At 44.6% G+C, this 19,278-nt stretch overlaps 1 protein-coding gene and 1 pseudogene across 3 annotated transcripts in view; both read right to left on the bottom strand.

Annotated features, from left to right (window-relative positions):
- Positions 1 to 19,278, bottom strand: part of stx18 (syntaxin 18) — a 188,544-nt gene that overhangs the window by 33,240 nt on the left and 136,026 nt on the right. The window contains exon 1 of one of the 3 annotated variants that reach the window (XM_070872274.1): positions 6,753 to 6,821. The exons of the other annotated variants lie outside the window; for them this stretch is intronic. The gene's annotated coding sequence lies outside the window, so the exon portion shown is untranslated. Of the gene's footprint in view, positions 1 to 6,752; positions 6,822 to 19,278 lie in introns of those variants that run through there. 3 annotated transcript variants of the gene reach the window in all.
- LOC139251332 (5S ribosomal RNA) lies at positions 798 to 916 on the bottom strand (annotated as a pseudogene).

The raw sequence follows: 19,278 nt of genomic DNA, 5'->3' as shown, positions 1-19,278 counted from the left end.
TATGCGGTATATCCTATGTAAAGTTAACATATGAACAAGATGCAATTGTCAGACTTTTGTTGGCAGTAATCCATTCATTCCTTATTTGGATAAATAAAATATACTGCACAAAAAATAATCTCAATACAGCTGCACCTGACCAACTGTTATCCACAAATACTGTAAGCTATCAACATCGCAGAATAAATTCATTTCAGTAAGTAAAATTCTCCAGCACATGCAGAAGAAGGTTTACAAACCAGCAAACACCCCTTGTTAAAACATATCCTTTCCCCCTTGAACTTTTATTTTCCATGACTTTTGCTAATGTTTGGGCACAGTCTAACGGCAGTTCCTGTATGCAGACCATGCACTTCTCTGGATGAAACCCCTATCTTTCAATCTCTGCTGCACTCAGTTAGCATAGATGAGGTTTATGAATTGCCCTTTATAACCGGGAATTGTGTGTGTAATGTATTTGCTTCATTGGTTCTTTGCTTAAGAATTTCTAGCAACATATTGCTATTAAGAACTAAAAAGGTTTATCAGCAAAGGTTTAACAACCACACAACACATTACCAGTTCATCCACCGGGCTCACAACCACCTGCCTCATTGTGAACCCCCTGAACCCAACTGGCGGGGGTTTTATTGAACATCACATGACTGGCTAAGCCACTCATAACACAACAGCTCTACAACTATTGTGTTGTTAAACATTAATACAAGTGCCTGATTAAAGGGGGGCAAAAAGGTTGTTGATGGATTAATGGATTAAGGATGTGTGCAGAACCATGAGCGGCCTGTGGCAGCAGCAATAGCCTACTGCACCTGGTATTCCCTGGCGGTCTCCTATCCAAGTACTAACCAGGCCTGACTCTGCTTAGCTTCCAAGATCAGACGAGATCGGGTGTTTTCAGATTAGTGTGGCTGTAGGCTCAACAGCTCTACAAACCTGTGAGTATACTCACAGCTGCATACATTACAATGTACACTGCAATTTAGGTAGGATTTTCAATGCATGACCTGTGAATCCAGAAGATGGAAAATATCATACAGGATAACATTTCTGCCTGAATTTATTTGGTTAGGTAATTTACAGAGGAAATATACAACACAATAATTACAATACGTATAACTAGGGTAACTGTTTTGTTTAGTTGAGTCAATTGCTTTCTTACTATATTCTGTCAAACTCTTAATTTGAAGCCCCCGTCATTTCAAGAGATTGGCAGAAGGAACAGGGAGAGTAGCTGCTTACAGCGTTGTAAAACCAAAAGTATATCGAACAAAGCCAGTACTTCTAAGGACTGAAAGACTCTCGCGTTTTATTTTTTTGATGTTCAACAGAATGCAGGAACAATATATTCCGCTAATTGGAAAGAAAAAACTCAACACTAAAAAGACTCCATGGATGAATAAAGAATAAGGGAACAACTGAGGGCAAGGAAAGAGGCATACATAGACAGCAGGGGGGGTGCATGATAAGGGAGAATACGAAAAGATTAGGAGAGAAGTAAAAAAAAATTAGGAAGGCAAAGAGGAACTATGAAATGAAATTATCAAGGAACATAAAACAAAATAGTAAAATATTTTGCAGACACATCAATAAAAAAAGGAAGGTTGGGATGGGAATAGAGCCATTAAGGGATAGACAGTTTAATACCACAAGTAACGATAGAGAGATGGCAGAAATGTTAATTTTTTTTTGCTTCAGTATTTACTCGGGAGATAGAACAGGTGGACATGACATTGAATGATGAGATTAGTAATGAGATAAGTACATTTAAAATAAAAAGAGGGGATATATTAAATAAACTAATCAAACTCAAAGAGGACAAAACTCCAGGTCCAGATGGATTGCATCCACGCATTTTAAAATAATCTAGGGATGAGATAGCAGAGGCATTACTACACATATTTAATAATTCATTAGAAAAAGGTGCAGTGCCAGAGGACTGGTGGATAGCTAACGTAATATCTATATTTAAGAAGAGGGATAGAACATGTTCAGGTAATTATAGACCAGTCAGCTTATCAATGGTAGGAAAAATAATGGAATCCCTACGAAAGGAGAAAATAGAAAATCTGGAAAACAAACATATAATAATAGTCAGCATGGATTTCAAAAGGAAAAGTCTTGTTTGACCAACCTCATTGAATTTTTTGAAGAGGTAACAGAGAGAGTAGACAATGTTAATGCAATAGATGTAATTTATCTAGTTTTTCAAAACATCTTTGATAAAGTACCCCATAATAGACTGATGAACAAGGTCAGAGAATGCAGAGTCAGAGGACAAGTAGCAGAATGGATAGCTAGCTTGCTTCAAGACAGAAAGAAGAAAGTAAGGGTAAAAGGTAGCTATTCACAGTGGCAGAAGGTGGATAGTGGTGTTCTACAAGGATCAGTGCTGGGACCACTGTTCACAATTTATATTAACGATTTAGACTTTAGAATCAAAAACACAATTTCTAAATTTGTAGATGATATCAAATGAGGGGCGACAGTCAATACTGAGGAGGACTACAACAAATTACAGGAGGATATTAATAAACTTGCAAAATGGGCATATAATTGGCAAACGAAGTTCAACGCAGATAAATGTGAGGTATTACATTTTGGTAGGAAGGGTGCGAGTCTGTGGGGTAAAGGAACAAAGGGATCTCGGAGTACAAATACACAAATTACTAAAAGTTGCGACACAGGTTAGCAAGGCCATAAAAAAGCAAACCAAGCGCTAGGATTTATTTCTAGAGCGATAGAATTGAAAAGTAGGGAAGTTATGCTAAATCTGTATCAAACCTTGGTTAGACCACACTTAAGAGTGCTGCGTACAGTTCTGGTCACCATACTATAAAAACAATAGAGGGTGCAGTGAGGATTTACAAGGATGATACCACAAATGCGAGGGTATTCATATCAGGAAAGGATGAACAGGCTGGGTCTCTTTTCTCTTGAAAAAAGGCGGCTGAGGGGTGATCTAATAGAGGTCTTTGAAATTATGAAAGATTTTGATAAGAATGGATACAGAGAGAATGTTTCCACTTTTGGGGGAAAGCTTAACTAGAGGCCATCATTATAAGATAGTCATCATCATCAGAGGCAGTTCCTCGAAATTGAGGAACGACTTGCTTCCACTCTAAACGTGAGTTCTTAGGTGATTGAACAGTCCAATATGGGAATTACAGTCTCTGTGCCACCTGTGACAGACAGTTGTTGAAGAAAAGGGTGGCCGAGACTGGTTTGCCAATGCTCCTTCATCTGCCTGCGCTTGTTTTCTGTATGCTCTCGGCGACGAGACTCGAGGTGCTCAGCGCCCTCCCGGATGCACTTCCTCCACTTAGGGCGGTCTTTGGCCAGGGACTCCCAGGTGTCGGTGGGGATGTTGCATTTTATCAAGGAGGCTTTGAGGGTGTCCTTGAAGAGTTTCCTCTGCCCACCTTGGGCTCGCTCGCCATGTAGGAGTTCAGAGTAGAGCGCTTGCTTTGGGAGTCTTGTGTCAGGCATGCGAACAATGTGGCCCGCCCAACAGAGCTGGTCGATTGTGGTCGGTGCTTTGATGCTGGGGATGTTGGCCTGATCAAGGACGCTAACGTTAGTGTGTCTGTCCTCCCAGGGGATTTGCAGGATCTTGCGGAGTCATCGTTGGTGGTATTTTTCCAGCAATTTGAGGTATCTACTGTATATGGTCCACGTCTCTGAGCCATATAGGAGGGTGGGTATCACTACAGCCCTGTAGACCATGAGCTTGGTGGCTGATTTGAGGGCCTGATCTTCGAACACTCTTTTCCTCAGGCAACAATGTCGCACTTGAGGAGGTTTGAACTTTGTCGTCGATGTTTGCCCTTGCTAATAGACTCCCAAGCTATGGAAAGTGGTCCATGTTGTCCAGGGCCACGCCTTACAAAGGCCTTTGACACTGTCAACCGCAAGGGACTATGGAAAGTCGTCCTCCGTTTCGGCTACCCCCAAAAGTTTGTCACCATCCTCCGCCTGCTCCACGAAGACAGGCAAGCTGTGATCCTGACCAATGGATCCATCACAGACCCAATCCACGCCCAGATCGAGGTCAAGCAGGACTGCGTCATCGTGCCAACCCTCTTCTCGATCTTCCTCGCTACAATGCTCCACCTCACACTCAACAAGCTCCCCGCTGGATTGGAATTTAACTACAGAATCCGTGGGAACCTGAGAAATCTTCGTCATCTCCAGGCCAGATCCAAGACCGTCCCAAATAGTATTAAAGCCAAGGAAGTGGCATACAAATTGGCCAGAAATAGCAACGAACCCGGGGACTGGGAGAAATTTAGAACTCAGCAAAGGAGGACAAAGGGTTTGATTAGGGCAGGGAAAATAGAGTACGAGAGGAAGCTTGCAGGGAACATTAAAACAGACTGCAAAAGCTTCTATAGATATGTAGAGAAAAAGGTTAGCAAAGACAAACGTAGATCCCCTGCAGTCAGAATCAGAGACTGGTGAACCTGTGGAATTCTCTACCACAGAAGGTTGTTGAGGCCAATTCACTAAATATATTCAAAGAGGAGTTAGATGTAGTCCTTACGGGGGATCAAGGGGTATGGCGAGAAAGCAGGAATGGGGTACTGAAGTTGCATGTTCAGCCATGAACACTCATTGAATGGCAGTGCAGGCTTGAAGGGCTGAATGGTCTACTCCTGCACTTATTTTCTATGTTTCTAACATCTGTCGTCGAATTACAGTATGCGGACGATACTTGCGTCTGTGCACAGAGACTGAACTCCAAGTCATAATCAACATCTTCACTGAGGCGTATGAAAGCATGGGCCTTACACTAAACATCCATAAGACGAAGGTCCTCCACCATAAAATAACCAAGATATCCAATAGGGAATTCAGAAGAAACTTCTTTATCCAAAGAGTGGTGAGAATAACATAAGAACATAAGAATTAGGATTCTTTGAGGATATAATGAGCATGGTGGATAGAAGTGTACCGATGGATGTGGTGTATTTAGATTTCCAAAAGGCATTCGATAAGGTGCCACACAAAAGGTTACTGCAGAAGATAAAGGTACGCGGAGTCAGAGGAAATGTATTAGCATGGATCGAGAATTGGCTGGCTAACAGAAAGCAGAGAGTCGGGATAAATAGGTCCTTTTCAGGTTGGAAATCGGTGGTTAGTGGTGTGCCACAGGGATCGGTGCTGGGACCACAACTGTTTACACTATACATAGATGACCTGGAAGAGGGGACAGAGTGTAGTGTAACAAAATTTGCAGATGACACAAAGATTAGTGGGAAAGCGGGTTGTGTAGAGGACACAGAGAGGCTGCAAATAGATTTAGATAAGTTAAGCGAATGGGCTAAGGTTTGGCAGATGGAATACAATGTTGGAAAATGTGAGCTCATCCACCTTGGGGAAAAAAAAAAACAGTAAAAGGGAATATTATTTGAATGGGGAGAAATTACAATATGCTGCGGTGCAGAGGGACCTGGGGGTCCTTGTGCATGAATCCCAAAAAGTTAGTTTGCACGTGCAGCAGGTAATCAGGAAGGCGAATGGAATGTTGGCCTTCATTACGAGAGGGATGGAGTACAAAAGCAGGGAGGTGTTGCTGCAACTGTACAGGGTATTGGTGAGGCCACACATGGAGTACTGCGTGCAGTTTTGGTCACCTTACTTAAGGAAGGATATAATAGCCTTGGAAGGGGTACAGAGACGATTCATTAGGCTGATTCCGGAGATGAGGGGGTTACCTTATGATGATAGATTGAGTAGACTGGGTCTTTACTCGTTGGAGTTCAGAAGGATGGGGGATGATCTTATAGAAACATTTAAAATAATGAAAGGGATAGACAAGATAGAGGCAGAGAGGTTGTTTCCACTGGTTGGGGAGACTAGAACTAGGGGGCACAGCCTCAAAATACGGGGGAGCCAGTTTAAAACCGAGTTGAGAAGGAATTTCTTCTCCCAGAGGGCTGTGAATCTGTGGAATTCTCTGCCCAAGGAAGCAGTTGAGGCTAGCTCATTGAATGTATTCAAATCACAGATAGATAGATTTTTAACCAATAAGGGAATTAAGGGTTATGGGGAGCGGGCGGGTAAGTGGAGCTGAGTCCACAGCCAGATCAGCCATGATCTTTTTGAATGGCGGAGCAGGCTCGAGGGGCTAGATGGCCTACTCCTGTTCCTAATTCTTATGTTCTTATGTTCTTATGAGCAGGAGTCGGCCATTCGGCCCACAAGCTTGCTCCGCCATTTGCCGAGATCATGGCTGATCTACCTCAACTTTCCTGCACTACCCCCATATCCCTTGATTCCCTTAATATCCAAAAATCTATCCATCTGTCTTGAATATGCTCAAAGACTGATCCTCCACTGAAAATGTGGAACTCGCTACCACAGGAAGTGCTTGAAGCGAATAGTATAGATGCATTTAAGGGGAGGCTAGACATTTAAGGGTTATGCGGATAGATTTAGACAAGGAAAGATGGGAGGAGGCTCGAGTGGAGCATAAACACCAGCATGGACTGGTTGGGCCAAATGGCCTGCTTCTATGTCGCACATCCTATGTAATCCTATGATATGACAATTGCAAAGCAAACATCATTTTGGATGTCTTAGGACACAATGGGAAGATGGCCTATTATAATCAAACCCATAATCACAGACAGTCTATTTTATCACACATCTAATGGTACAAACTCAATGTTCCAATGAGATTAAAATACAATGTTAGAGATTAAACTGGAAACATCTAAAAAACCATTTTATAACACACTGGTACAACTCACAGTAAAGCTGTCAAAGTGTTGATAGGTTGTTGACACCTTTGAGATTCTCATCAGCATTTTAGTCACACTGCATTCTTCAGAGTTTCTTTATATTCACTAACTTCAAAAAGAATTCAGAGACAAATCACTTCAAAGCAGCCATTTCACTTTGCAATGTAATTTATGGAATCTTTTGACGGGATTACCGAACTTTTAAAGGGTATATAATAGGCCTAACCGGTCTAAACTTCAAATTTGTCACATTATATTCTCAGTCTGTCATCACACACTATTCTCCAACAGAGGCTAGATAGGGAAGCTAATATGCTGTGTCATTAGGACCACTTTCTATGCACCCCTTTATATCCTGGTAAACAATTTCATACCATTTCTTCACCAAAGGCATCCTATATAAATGATATCTTTGATATTACATATCTTATTAAAGGTTTGATTACAACAACATTATATTTATATAGCATCCTTATCGTACTAAAACATCCTAAGGCGCTTCACAGCGTTATCCAACAAAATTTGACACCAAGCCACACAAGGAGTAGTTAGGGCAGATGACCCCATCATCATAGGCAGACCCTCGGAATCGAGGAAGACTTGCTTCCACTCTTAAAATGAGTCCTTAGGTGACTGAACAGTCCAATACGAGAGCCACACTCCCCGTCACAGGTGGGACCAAAAGCTTAGTCAAAGAGGTAGGTTTTAAGGAGTGTCTTCAAGGAGGAAAGAGACAGAGAGGTTTAGGAAGGGAATTCCAGAGTTTGGGGCCTTAGCAGCTGAATGCATGGCCACCTGTGGTGGAGCGTTTAAAATCGGCGATGTTCAAGAGGCCAGAATTGGCGGAGCGCAGAGATCTCAGGGAGAAGATTACAGAGATAGGGAGGTGCGAGGCCATGGAGGGAAAACAAGGATGAAAATTTTAAAATCGAGGCGTTGCTTAACTGGGAGCTAATGTAGGTCAGCAAGCACAAGGGAGATGGGTGAGCGGGACTAGTAGAGTCTTGGATGACATGACCTCCAATGTATGGCAGGTAGAATGCAGGAGGCCGGCCAGGAGTATGTTGGAATAGTCAAGTCTAGATGCAACAAAGGTAAGGATGAGGGTTTCAGCAGCTGATAAGGGACGGAGGCGGAAATGGGCGGTCTTAGTGGTGGCATGGATAAGTCATTTGAAACTCATCTAGGGGTCAATTATGACACCAAGGTTGCGAACAGTCTGGTTCAGCCTCAGTTGTGGGGAGAGGGATGGAGGTAATTTTTGCTCATCCAGTACTGGATGTCGACGAAGCAGAATGACAATTTAGAGACAGTGGAGGGCTTGAACTAGGCGGTGGTGAGGTAGAGGTGGGTCACCGAGGGGCAGCATGTAGATGAGAAATGGCGGGGGGGGGGGTGGGTGAGGGAAGGGCCCAAGGATAGTTCCTTGGGGGACACCAGAGGTAACGGTGCGAGACTGGAAAGAGAAGCCATTGCAGATGATTCTCCAGCTACGATTGGATATATAAGAACGGAGCCAGGTGAATGCAGTCCCATCCAGCTGGACGACGGTGGAGGAGGATGGTGTGATCAACCATGTCAAAGGCTGCAGACATATCGAGAAAGACAACAAAGGATAAGCTTACCTTTGTCGCAGTCACATAGGATGTCATTTGTGACTTTTATAACAGCAGTTTCTGTACTGTGGTAGGGGCGGAAGCCTGATTCAAATGTGGAGTTCCGGGAAAGATGGGCATGGATTTGGGAGAAGACAGCATGTTCAAAGATTTTGGAGAGGAAAGGGAGGTTGAAAATGGGGTGGTAGTTTGCAAGGACAGAGGGTTCAGGGTTATTTTTTTTTTGAGGAGAAGGCTGATGATGGCAGATTTGAAGAAGAGGGGTACAGTACCTCAAGAGAAAGAACTGTTAGCAACATCAGCAAACATGGGAAAGTTAAGATGGCTGCTAACATGTATGCAGCTTTTTATAGCCTGCACTATTCACACTAGAGACTCATGATATTTTGGTAATATGATAAAATAAAAACAATCTGTTTACTTTGAAAACAGTATAAGATTTCTGAATGGCACTATAGAATTAAAAAAAAAAACAGGCAAGAGAGTGGGAGCATGCCCACGAAAAATAATATGAATTTTCAGACATGTCTGCTGATTATTCCATTTGACTTCACTCCGATAAAAAGATGCATTTGTCTATACCATTATTAAGTTCATTATTGTTCTCCAAACCAATACCACCAATAATTACAAATCTAGTATTTCATCAATGATCTGCTCACTCATTTCTATGAGGTGCTATATAGTTCCACTTTATAGCCTTGGGTGCTGTGAACAGCAACATATGCCTTGGTGTCAAAAAATATCATGCAGCGAATCAGTCTCCAAAAGCAAAAAAAGGAACTGCAGAGCTGCTAACTATATGTACTACTCTTGCCATATTCTGTTGACAACACTTTTGTCCATCACAAAACCCCAACCTGGATTAGTGGAGGGGATTAAACAAAAATAATGTATGCTCTAAATACTTTTACAGTTAACTGGGTTTTCATAGTCTGAAGCTAAAGCTGCCATTGGCTTCTGCGTTTTACCATATATGCAGTGATCCAACAAAAAGTTCTTATTACAGCAAACTTGACCTATTGATTCTTTATCCTAGTTTTAACAAAAAACTAATGCACTGGAAAGGTTTTCACAGTTATACTGAAGCAATCATTAGAAATACTCTGTACAGCCAGCTGGACAGTGAAGGTGTTATTGGAGACTTTTAACATGGCTGCTGAAAAAGGTCATTCTTTACCTACCGGTTATTTTTTTTGAGGAGATTACTAGGTTGGTGGTGATGGAAGCCCAGTCGACAAAGTATATTTGACCATTCAAAAAGCTATTGACAAGTTGCCACATTGAAGTTATTATGAGATTGGAGGGCAGATCACAAGTTGGATAAAAAAATCGGTTGCATACTCGTAGGCAGACCGTTCTTATTACGGTCGTGGTTCTGAGTGTAGATTGGTTACTACTGTAATCCCACAAGGAATGGTGTTAGGACTGTTCCTCTTCACTATCTATATTAATAGAAAGAAAGAGCTTGCATTTATGCAGTGCCTTTTATATCCTCTCAGCCAATGAATACTTTTTGAAATGTAATCACTCTTGTAATATAGGGAAACACGGCAACAAGTTTCCACAGTGCAGTGAGATAAATGACCAGGTAAATCTGTCTTTATTGTGTTAGTTAAGGGATTAATGTTGGGCAGAACATTGGGAGAATTCTTCAGACCATCTGAAGGGGAAGATGGGGACTCAGTTTAACTTCTCATTTAAAAGGCAGCACCTCTGACATTGCAGTACTGCCCGAGTGTCAGCTTAAATTATGCATTTAACTACCTGGAGTGGGGCTTGAACCTATGTCCTTCTAATTCGGAGTGCTACTACTAGGCCAAGGCTGATCTGGATGAAGCTATTGGGGGAACTGTCTGCAAGTTTGTAGATGACACCAAGATTTGCGCTAGCATTAGAACCGTGAATAAGAAAAAAGTACTACAATTCGATCTAGATGTGGGGGAATGGGCCCACATTTGATGGATGACATTAAATGCATGTAGGTTAGGCTAATGCCAAGCACATGTCTACCATCATAGAATTCTGAACTCAAGTCTGCTGAGTGGGAAAGAGACTAGAGGGCCAAAATTGCCCCTTTTTATAGTCCTCTTAGTGCTTCCGGGAGGCGCTAATGGGGCGCTAATAGTTTATCGCCCGAGGCGGGCTGCAGAAGCGACCTGCCTGAAATTGCCCCCCGAGATGCCGCGGGCGAAAATGGGTCGGCGCTGTACCCCTTACTTTTCGTCCCGGGTGGGGGCGCACTCGGTGATGACGTCATCGCCGTGCACGCCAACTCCTTATCGCCCTGGGCCGACACCTTTGTGCCCCGCGGGATGCGACAATGGTGTGGGGTGATGCAAAGGACTGTCATGGCTGGGGCACTCCGGCCGCCCTTAAAGGAGAGGGCCTTGCACTGCGTCCATCATTTTTTCGTCGGCCGACTTTGCAGTGGGTGCCAGGAAAGCGGCTGCGGAGTTCACAGCGGCCCTCCCCATTAAAAGAAGGGGCAGGACGTTGTGATACGAACCACACCTCGATACTGCCCCGCACATTTTTTTCCAGATAAAGACCCCAATTCAGCGACATTTAACAGCCCATCTGGCCGGGTGCTAAATATTCATTTAATTCAAATTGTGCACCCCCAGCAGAGCGCGGGGCAATTTTGCCCCTTAGGTGTTATAGTGTGAAAGTTTGTAAATGGTCATGGCCAGACTGTAGCAAAAGCAAATAGAGATTAGGATGCATTGCCAGGACAATCCAATAGAAAACAAAAAGTACAGTAGAATCGTTGTAAAATACCTTGGTTAGGCCTCATTTAGAATACTGTGTCTAGTTACGGTTTCTCACATGGTGGATGATCTAGAGGCTCTGGAAAGGATACCAAAGTTGGTCAAAAAATTGACATCTAATTTAGAAACGGAAACTTGACTGAAACTTTGGTGCCGTTATTCAGCCTCCCTGGACGCGGCGGCCATGGTACGGTGCCAAATGGCCGCTGACTTGCGGCGGCCTGGCCAACACTCGCTAAATTCACCTCGGGGCTTTTTGCTGCGGTGTGACGATCCACCCCGCTCCTGCAGATGCGTCTTAAAGACTTCATCAGAGCGCGCACTGCAACGGAGCCGCCCCAGGAGGGAAATTCACCTGCAAAAGTCTCCCGGCCGCTGCTCGGTGCCCCCGACAGCTTTTTGTGTCGGGGCACTCCTTGTGGGTTGGGGGCGTGGCCACACTTATAGGGGAGGTGGTGCTGCCAGCGACGTCATTTTATTTTTTTTGTTGGCTGACTTTCAGGTCAGGCCGACAATTATGCCCCGAGTTTGACCGGGCTGCCAATAGGCAGCCTGGCATCCCCTCTTGGGTGCCAGGCCGCTGGCCCAGCCGAAACCCTCCCTGGTGGCCCAGTGAACCTAACTGAAAAAGATGCAGAGCTCGCAGCAGCCCTCTCCTTTAACTGAAAGGGAGAGACGTATTGATGCGCTGATGACTGACAGCGGCAGAGACTACGTCCTGCTCCCAACTTCCCCCCAGCTAGCGACGGCCACTCCGCTCCGCTCCCACTTCTGCCAGCATGATGAGGCCACTTCCGCCCGGCTTGAACAAAAAGTTTGAAGAGTTGAATTTCTCTGGATAGGCCGCCGCCTCCATTGCGGTGGCCAGAAAACTTCGGAAGCGATAGGTGCACGCCCCTTTACCTTTAAATGAAGCCTCCCCGCCTTACTATCATTTCCATCTCTTGCCCCCCACCCCCCCACCCCGCTCCCCCGACAGCCATGGTGACTGTGTGGCTCTCTTCACCAAATCATACCTTGCTCTGTCCCCCTACTCCTCCAGCACTTCTCCTCCTTTGAGCATCTTACCTTATTCCACCCCTCTCATCGCTCATTTAAAATTCTCGTTCTCCACCGCCAACCCAAGTACCATAAAAATATTATCACCGATATATCCTCACTGTTTTCCTCCCTTAGCCTCTGCACTGAGCTACTTCTCATCCTCGCTGATTTCAATCTCTCTCTCAATTCACCATGCTCTCTCTCCTCTGAGTTCACTACCCTCCTATCCTCCCTTAATCTCTCCCTCCATGTGAATTCCCCAATCCATATTCACGGCCTCCCCCTTGACCTTGCCATCTCTCCTGGCCTCGCTATTCCTACCATGTCTATTGCAGATAAGGCCATCTCTGACCATTTCCTTATATCGCTCTCCACCCACATCCCCCTTCCCCACCCAAATCTACTTCCTTCTGTGTCCGCCACTGGAAAAAAACTTTCTCCAGACTCTCTTACAACTGTACATCAACTCCAAACTGTCCAGCCTTTGGCCCTCCATTCACCATGACATTTCTGCAGCCACCGATCTGCTCAACCATACCCTCACCACCACCTTTGATGCCCTAGTCCCTATTAAAACTCTCTCTCAACTTGCCTGTTCCCCCTCATCTTCGCTCCCCCATGTCCAAGGGATGCAGACTTGAACTGATGTGGCGGATAAAACTGGTTTCGCCATTCACCGCCAGATCTGGCTGGACCAAATAAAGCATTATCGATTCCTACTCTTGTCTGCTAAAACTGCTCACTATTCAAGGATCATTCTGGAATGCAAAGATAACCCCCAGCTGCTACTGCTAACTGTCTTCTTAAACCCCTCTCCCCTGTCTCCACCACACTCACCTCCAACAACAAGTGCGAGGAACTCATGGACTTCTTTGTCTCAAAGATTGAGACCATCCAATCAGCTGCCTCTGCCACTTCCCTTCCTTCCGTAGCCCACCGGGCCAAACTTCCTCTGAGGTTACTCCCTCCCCTAGCCCTTAACTCTCATCTCTCTCCAGTTTCTCTCGGATCTCCCCTCTTGACCTCTCCACGCTCATCTTGTCCATGAGACCCAGTAAACTGCTGACCACCCAACTTCCTTTTCTGGCTCCCATGTTAGCTGACATTGTTAATGGTTCTCTCTCCTCAAGTACTGTCTCCTCTCCTTCAAATTTGCCATCATCACCCCTCTCAAAAAAACAGCCTTTGACCCACTGTGCTTGAAAGCTACCGCCCCATCTCCAATCTCCTTTCCCTCTCCAAAATCCTTGAACGTGTTGTCGCCTCCCAAATCCATGCCCCTCTTTCCTGGAACTCCATGTTTGAATCCCTTCAATCTGGTTTCTGCCCCCGCCATAGTACTGAAACGGCTCTCATTTAAGTCACAAATGACATCCTTTGTGATTGTGACAAAGTTATAATATCCCTCCTCGTCCTATCTGCAGCCTTTGACAAGGTTGACCACTCCATCCTCCTAAAATGCCTCCACCGTTGTCCAGCTGGGTGGAACTGTACTCGCCTGGTTCCATTCTTATCTATCTAATTGTAGCCAGAAAATCACCTGCAAAGGCTTCTCGTCCTGCTCCCACATCGTTACCTCTGGTGTTCCCCAAGGATCTATCCTTGGCCCCTCCTATTTCTCATCTATATGCTGCCCCTCGGCGACATCATCTGAAAACACGGCGTCAGTTTTTACATGTACACGGACGACACTCAGCTCTACTTCACCACCACTTCTCTCTACTCCTTCATGGTCTCTAAATTGTCAGACCGCTTGTCCGACATCCAGTACTGGATGAGCAGAAATTTCCTCCAATTAAATATTGGGAAACCATTGTCTTTTGTCCTTGCCACAAACTGCGTTCCCTAGCCACCAACTCCATCCCTCTCCCTAGCATCTATGAGGCTGAACCAGACTGTTCACAAACTAGGTGTCAAATTTGAGCCTGAATTGAGCTGCCAGCCACATATCCACTGCATGACTAAAACCCGCCTAATTTCCACCACTGTAACATTGCCCGTCTTTGCTCCTGCCTCAGCTCATCTGCTGCTGAAACCCTCATCCATGCCTTTGTTACCTCGAGACTTGACTCTAGAGTATAAGAAGTGCAGGGGTACAATTAAAAAAAATATCAGAAAAGCAAAGAGAGAGCATGAAAGAATGTTGGCAAGTAAAATCAGGGAAAATCCAAAGATGTTTTATAATACATTAAGAGCAAGAGCATAACTAGAGAAAGAGTGGGAAAAAGGAAATCTGTGTGTGGAGGCAGAAGACATGGGTAGGATTCTCAATGAATACTTTGCATCCGTTTTCACAAAAGAGAGGGGCGATGCAGACTTTGCAAAGAGGGAGGAGGAGCGTGAAATATTAGACGAGATAAACAGTGAGAGAGGAAGTATTAAGGGGCTTAGCAGCTTTGAAATTGGATAAATCCCCAGGCCCGGATTAAATGTATCCCAGGCTGTTAAGAGAAGCATGAGAGGAAATAGCAGAGGCTCTGACCATTATTTTCCAATCCTCTCTGGCTACAGGTGCAATGCCAGAGGACTAGAGGACTGCTAATGTTGTACCTTTGTTTAAAAAGGGAGAAAGGGATAGACCGAGTAATTACAGGCCAGTCAGCCTCAGATCAGTGGTGGGACAATTATTGGAAAAAATCCTGAGGGACAGGATAAATCTTCATTTGGAAAGACGTGGATTAATCAAGGCCAGTCAGCATGTATTTGTCATGGGAAGGTTGTGTCTGATTAACTTGTTTGAATTTTTCGAAGAGGTAACCAGGAGGGGCGATGAGGGCAGTGCATATGGTGTAGTGTATATGGATTTTAGCAAAACTTTTGATAAGGTCCCAACATGGCAGGCTGGCCATGAAAATAATAGCGCATGGGATCCAGGGCAAAATGGCAAGTTGGATCCAAAATTGGCTCGGAGGTAGGAAGCAAAGGGCAATGGTTGATTGGTGCTGTGACTGGAAGGTGGTATCTAGTGTGGTTCCACAGGGCTCAGTGCTAGGTCACTTGCTTTTTTTGGTATATATCAATGACTTGGACTTAGATGTTGGGGGTATAGAAATTAGGAATCGCAGAAAATAGGTGCAGGAGTAGGCCATTCGGCCGTTCGAGCCTTGATTAAGAAGCTATGATTAAGAAGTTTGCAGACGACACCAAAATAGGCTGTGTGATTAATAATGACGGACTGCAGGAATATATCAATGTACTGATCAAGTGAGCAGGACAGTGGCAAATGGAATTCAATCTGGCTAAGTGTGAGGTAATGCATTTGGGGAGGTCCAATAAGGCAAGGGAATACACATTAAATGGCACACTAAAAAGTGTAGAGGAACAATGGGACCTTGGAGTGTAGGTCCACAGATCCCTGAAGGTAGCAGGCCAGGTAGATAAGGTGGTTAAGAAGCCATATGGAATGCTTGCCTTTATAAGTCGAGGCATGGAATACAAGAGCAAGGAGGTTATGCTTGAACTGTATAAAACACTGGTTAGGCCGCAGCCGGAGTACTGTGTACAGTTCTGGTCACCACGTTACAGGAAAGATGTGATTGCACTGGAAAGGGTGCAGAGGAGATTTAAAAGAATGTTGCCTGGACTGGAGAATTTTGGCTAGAAGGTAAGCTTGGAGATGCTGGGTCTGTTTTCTTTGGAACAGAGGAGGCTAAGGGGAGACTTGATTGAGGTGTATAAAATTATGAGGGGCCTGGATAGAGTGGATAGGAAGGACGTGTTTCCCTTGGCAGAAGGGTCAACAACCAGGGGGCATTGATTTAAAGTAATTGGGCGGAGGTTTAGAGGAGATACGAGGGGTGATTTGGTCAGCCAGAGGATGGTGGGGGTCTGGAACTCACTGCCTGAAAGGGTGGTAGAGGCAGAACCCTCACCACATTTAAAAGATACTTGGATGTGCACTTAAAGTGTCGTAACCTACAGGGCTACGGACCAAGAGCTAGAAAGTGGGATTAGGCTGAATAGCTCTTGGTCAGCCAGCGCGGACACGATGGCCTCCTTCTGTGCTGTAAATTTCTATGATTCTATGACTACAGCAACGCACTCCTGGCTGGCCTCCGACATTCTACACTATGTAAACTGGAGGTCATCCAAAACTTGTCAGCCCATGTCCTAACTCGCACCAAGTCTTGCTCACCCATCACCAAATCCCTCCATGGCCTCGCCCCTACCTATCTCTTCAATCTGCTACAACCCCACCCCACCCTCCAGAGATATCTGCATTCCTCAAATTCTGCCCTCTTGAGCATCCCTGATTATAACTGCTCAACCATTCATGCCCGTGCCTTCAGCTGCCTAGGCTCCAAGCTCTGGAACTTCCTCCCTAAACCTCTCCGCCTCTTTCCTCCCTTAAGACATGCCATAAAACCTACTTCTTTGACCAAGCTTTTGATCATCTGCATAATTTCTTATGTGGCTCAGTGTCAAATTTATTTGTTGTGTCTTAAAACACTCCGGTGAAGTACCTTGGGACGTTTTACTACGTTAAAAGGCTCTATATAAATCAAGTTGATGTTGTTGTAGAAGATCTTAGTTGTCACAGAATATGTCTTGTGTTAGTCTCATAAAATGTAGATTTCAGGGCGATATAATTTTAAAATTATGAAGGGACTAGACTATGTCCATGCAGGTAAACGTTTTGAATTAGATAGGCTAGGTAGAACGAGGGGACATGCATATAAGTTACACAAGTGTAGAAATGGTTAGATGCCAGAAGGTTTGCCTTATCACAAAGGATTATTGATCTTTGAAACAAGATGTCAGCTTGTGCAGCTCGTGTGGATTCGCTACAAACATTCAAAAGGGAGTTGGACGAGTTCCTGACTAAGGCCAATGTCACTTTGTACAAAGGCTAGGTGGCATCAACTTTCCCGTTTAGGTGCACGGCCATGCAGCAATCTGCAGTTCCACGGCATTCTAATGGCAAAAACCGTGCATGCACGGTAATTTGAATGGACCGCGTAACCCCTTAAAGGGGCTGCGCACCCAAAATAAATTACGGGGAACATTGGGTTGGATGCTGGATGATCACGGTGGTCTCCTGGAACTCGTCTTAATGACCGTTGGAAGTCGGAGAGGAGTTTCCCAGAATTGACCTAGGCTGTACTTTCATCTTTATTCTTGCCTCTTTCAGGAGATTATATGGCTGCTGGTTGGCAAGAATTGAGGGTCGTGATGCATGGTTGCAACATGACTATATGGGACAGACTCGATGGAACAGCTGATCTTTACCTGCCCATCAGTGTGTGCATTTTGTATGACAACTGACCTTTGAGAAATTGAGAGGCTGCAGGCAGAGCAGCAATGAAAAACACAGGAAAATAAAATCTGGTGAATCACCACATTCAAAAATAAACCTTGGTTCCCTGCACCCCTTAGTTTACTGAGAGCTATTCTGGTAACAATTCCATATACTTCTGATGATCACTGTTGAATATTTATTTTGGTTTAATTCACTTCAACTTATCCCTGGTCTCCCTCAATCTTTAGATTCATTAAAAAAATACTTTGTTAACTCAAGTGTTATAGCTTTTGCATTCCAATTTGTTCCTTTCTGTCCTCAAAGATCTGCCAGTTTGAATCAAGCATGAGAGAGAGCCGAGGATACGTGTTTGATGTCGAACAATGGAAAAATGGTCTCATTGAATCCTGAAAATGGAACTGGATTAGCTAAATTCCCTTTTTACTTTAATACTTATAACACTATCATGCAGCAGCATGCTAGACTGCAATGACCTTAAAACAGAAATAACTCAATGATTCAAGTGCAATCAATGAAGTTGTTCATTTGAAGATTTATGAATCATGAATGATGTCTGATTATGTCTACATTTCTACTGCACATATTTCAGTCACATCTTTATGAACAATAATGTCAATTTCCAATGACGATTCCCATTTAGACATTGCTGATAATTTGCTTAGATTTGATTCTGTTTGACATCCTGAACTGGATGCTTTTACTTGTATTTTCTCATCAGACATAAAATCATTTGGGGGAATTTTAACCCTAAAATACGGGTGGGTTGGCGTCGGGTGGGAGGTTAAAGGTGTTGAAAATCTGAATCCCAATCCCAACCCGCCCACTTCCGGTTTTAACAGAAGCGGGATGGGACACGCTCCCAGGAGGAGGGTTGACACTTTAAATATTATAGTGAGATGGTGTGCCTCATTTTGAAGCTCAATTTTGAATTTAACTCTGGCTGGTCAGGTTTCCGGGGCTTTGGGAACCCGCTAGCTAAATGAAGGCAAGAACTGCTGGATGCAGGAGGTAAGTGCCTTTCTACTTACCTTCTGGATCCAGCGTTCTTGCTTCGCGCCCCCCACCCCTCCCCCCCACCGTGATCGGACACTCCACCCCCCGACCCTTACAACCTCTCCCTGACCTCCCCACTCCCCGCCCAAAGTCCTCCGACCCGATTTCCCCCCCCCCCCCCCCCCCAGGCCGCCGATCTCTGATTCCCCCCTCCGGCCTTCCAACCCCAGTCCCTCTTCCAACCTGCAGCCCCGACCCCTCCGACAATCTGCAGCCCCCGACACTCCCTCCCTCCGGCCTCCAATCCCCTCCTGGTGTCGCAGGCCTACCTGACTGACAGCCGGCCAGTCTTTCCATCTGCTGTGGGCAGGAAATGGAGAAGCAAAATGTTAATCAGGCTCCGTTGTTAAATTCTCCAGAGCCTGAGAGAAACTCGTTATTCTAGGTTTCCCGAATGCAATCAAAATCCCTGCACCCCCCCCCTGCTGTTCCCTACCCGTGTCCAAGTTAACATTCCGTCCAGTTAGTCACTCAACTTTACCAAAATGGTTAGATTAATTACAAATGATCCTAATTGTTTAAAAGATGAACAGATAGTTATGAATAAGGACGACCATCCCACCCATTTGAAAATTGTCATTGCCTTCCTAATTGTTTCTTAAATGCTTCCAGGGTTTTTGCTTCCAGTATTCTATCTGGAAGCCTGTTGCATACATTTATCACTCTTCAGGTGAAGGATTTCCTGATATCAAGCCTAAATTTATCTGGTACTGATTTGAACCTCTGTCCCGTGTCGCATTCTCACAATTTAATTTAAAGGAATATTTCAAATGAAAGGTGGTTAATATGTAAAT

This window comes from Pristiophorus japonicus, chromosome 2 (assembly GCF_044704955.1).
Source record: "Pristiophorus japonicus isolate sPriJap1 chromosome 2, sPriJap1.hap1, whole genome shotgun sequence".
Lineage (NCBI taxonomy): Eukaryota > Metazoa > Chordata > Chondrichthyes > Pristiophoridae > Pristiophorus > Pristiophorus japonicus.
Note: the sequence above shows the minus strand (reverse complement) of the source record. Positions and strands in the feature narration are given on the sequence as shown.